Source organism: Acomys minous, assembly GCF_964271855.1.
Source record: "Acomys minous genome assembly, chromosome: 11".
NCBI classification, from domain to species: Eukaryota; Metazoa; Chordata; class Mammalia; order Rodentia; family Muridae; genus Acomys; species Acomys minous.
Genome location: NC_140492.1, coordinates 86893144 through 86896363, shown reverse-complemented (window position 1 = coordinate 86896363; position 3220 = coordinate 86893144).

The window sequence follows — 3220 nt, the reverse complement described above, 5'->3', positions numbered from 1 at the left end:
CTGAAGGTCCTGTGCTGGCCTTCAAGGCAGCGTCCTCCTTAAGTGTCATTTTACGAGCTTACCATCCGGAAGACCTCAGTCATGAGTCTTTAGTCACTGTGGTCCCCTGAACAAAGAACCAGAAGCCACAAGGAGAATCTTCCCCTAACCTCTGCTTTTCTCCTAGACACGTTGGTATTCAAATTCAGGTGGCTTCATCTCTCAGGTTTCTGGAGGAAGATGTCTCTAGCTATAAACTCACATCTACTACCCTTGGCCCTGGTTTCACTTTCTACAAATGACTGAGGGATGATATCTTATAAATTATCTACTTCCTATTCTATATTTAAGTCTTGCTATTAGTTCATTCTTAATCTGGTATTTCTAAGCAGGACTTTCTTAACTCCACATTCCCTAGTCATCACCTCACCATCACCACCAAGCTTCACAAATGGACCAGTTATATCTCCTGTCTTTTCTTTCTGCTTGGAAAGCTTCCTGTCCTCCTTGGTTCTTGGAGTCTACACCTTCTGTTAGATAGATGCTAATCACTCAGCCACTGGATGCCTTCCAGTCCTGTCCTGACTTTCCTGACATTTGAATTTAACTCACTTCACCAAATTCCCACCAGTTTGGTTTCTGTGATGCCGCGCTTTCCTGATTTCCCTTCTCTTTTCCCATCTGCTCCCTTTCAAAGATGTTGCCAGTCCTCTTTCCTACCAGCATCCGCCTTTAAAGGTTAGCATGCTGCTGGGCTCTGGGTGGAGTGCTGAGAGTGGTATGGAAGAACGGAGTGATGGAAGGGCCCAGAGGGTTCAGGAGCCCCACAAGAAGACCACCAAGGCTGGCAGATCTAGACCCAGGGGGTGGGCTGCATAATCTGTTGTACCAACCAAGGACAATGCATGCAGAAAATCTAGACTCCCCAGCCCCATTTAGATTTAGCCAATGGACAGCCCATTCTCCACGGTGGGGAGAGCAGGGACTGCCTCGGACATGAACTCTGGTGGTCCCAATTTGATGACTTCCCCTTGTTGTGGAGGACCACGGGCACACAGAGGAAGGGGAAGCAGGCTATCCAGATGAGACCTGATAGGCTGTGGTCATATGGTACGGGGGAGGTCCCTTCTGTCAGAGGTCTAGGGGAGGGCAATAAGGTGGAAAAGGGAGAGAGGATGGGAATGGGAAGATACATACTGTTCATGTGTCTCAAGCACAGATTCCACCCTCACCTTATCTTAATTCCACAGGTACCGTGTGGTGTTCTGATAACAGCCTTCAGCTGGTAAGAGTCAGGGTGAAAGCCCAGCATCCATGTATTGGTGCAGTTATACTCTCTGCTCAAAGGCTAGCAATTTTAAACAGAAAGTGTAAGGTAAGTAAGTGTGTTTTGGAATTTTGTGATTTGTAAATTATACAAATGTAACTCTTGAAAATGGACCCATCTTTACTGGTTTTGCATTCTACATATACCATTAACTGACACTTTCCAATATTTACACATCTGCTTTTAGGTCTGTGTGAAATTCCTCTCATGTTTATAGAATTCTTTCATTTTCTTTGAAAAAAAAATAGGTGAGTTATCTGTTCCTCCCAGAGCCCTGGATTTTGTGCTTATTCCTTAGCCATTGCTGTTGCTGTTGCTGCCACTTTGGTTACTTTTCTTTACCTTTATAAAATGAAAGATCAAGGAGCAAAGACATTGTGTTTTGTATCACTGCCATCCTAGAAAGGGGCACAATGTCTGGTGCCTGTCACTTGTTCAACAAACATTTCAGACTACACAGACATGCACATATTTCTGTACGTACAATCAACTGCAAACAATGACCTCCAAGTAATCAGGTTTTTTTTTTAATTCTAAAATTAGCAAAAGGCAATTTTTCTTGTATTTCTGGAAAGCTGAAACTTAATTTTTTTCAGAAGAGGATAATAAATCTGGAGAAATGGTTCGATGGTTAAAAAAACTGGGTGCTCTTACAGAGGACCTGGGTTAGGGTTCCCGGTACCTACATGGTAGCTTAAAGATGTCAGTAATACAGTACAGACAAGGAATAAGAAGTTATTATAGACCATCTAGTAATGATTTATAATTGGAGAGTTTAGGTGCCTGAGTTATTGAATGGATAAATTTCTTTTTCAAAGGCTTTTGGTATAAATAGAGTGTCATGCAATGGACTCTAATCAAACAGTTTGACTCTATCAATATTGTTCTAACACAAATATGAACAACACGACCTGTATGCAACTTTATATCATTCTGTTATGTGAAATAAGTCACACTTAGAAAGACAAACATCACATGCTGTAGTGATTTGAATAACAATAGAGCCTATACAGGCTCATATATTTAAATATCTGCTTCTCAGTTGGTGTACTGTTTAGGAAGGATTTGGAGGTGTGACCTTGTTGGAGGAAGTGTGTCATTGGTAGTGGGCTTTGAGGTTTCAAAACCTTAGGCCAGGCCTAGTCTTGCTCTCTTCTTGCCTCCATGTTGGGGACCAGAAATGTGCTCTGATCTACTGCTCCAATGCCATGCCTGCTACCTTGTGGCCACGTTGCTCACCATGATGGTCCCAGTTAAACGGTTTTTTTAATAAGCTGCTTTGGTCATGGTGTTTCTTCATATCAATCATAACTAAGACAGAAGTTGGTACCAGGAATGGGGTAACACTATGACAGGTCTGACAATGCTTCTTTTTTTTTTTTTTTTTTTTTTTTACTTTGGTATTTTAGGTTAGGAAAAAGCAAGGGAATGCTGTAAGCACTGATATTAATTGGGCCATCTTAGTAGGCTCTTGGAAGGCAGTAATGCTGAGAGTAATGTGAACTGTGGAGGCCAAGCTCAAGAGATTTCTGAGAGGCACAACTGCAAATATCCTAGAGACCATTTATGATATTTTGGTTATGAATTTGGCTACAATGTATCCTTGTCAAAAACAAAAAAAAATCTTCCGTAGGCTAAATTGAAGAGTTTTGGACTAATGTTGTTGATATATATTTCACAGTATTCTAATGTTGATTGTATCACATAGTTATTGGTGATCACTTATGCATACCTACCATGACAAAGAGCAAGAGGGGCAAAAAATACAAAATGCAGTTTGTGAAGAGAAGAAGCATCAAGAAATACATGCTCAGAGAGATACGGAAAGGCTTAAGAGAAATGAAATAAAGACTGGTATGCCTTCAGAGCGAGAGAAGAAAGTTTATGTCTCCCCAAAAACTATCTACAAGACAA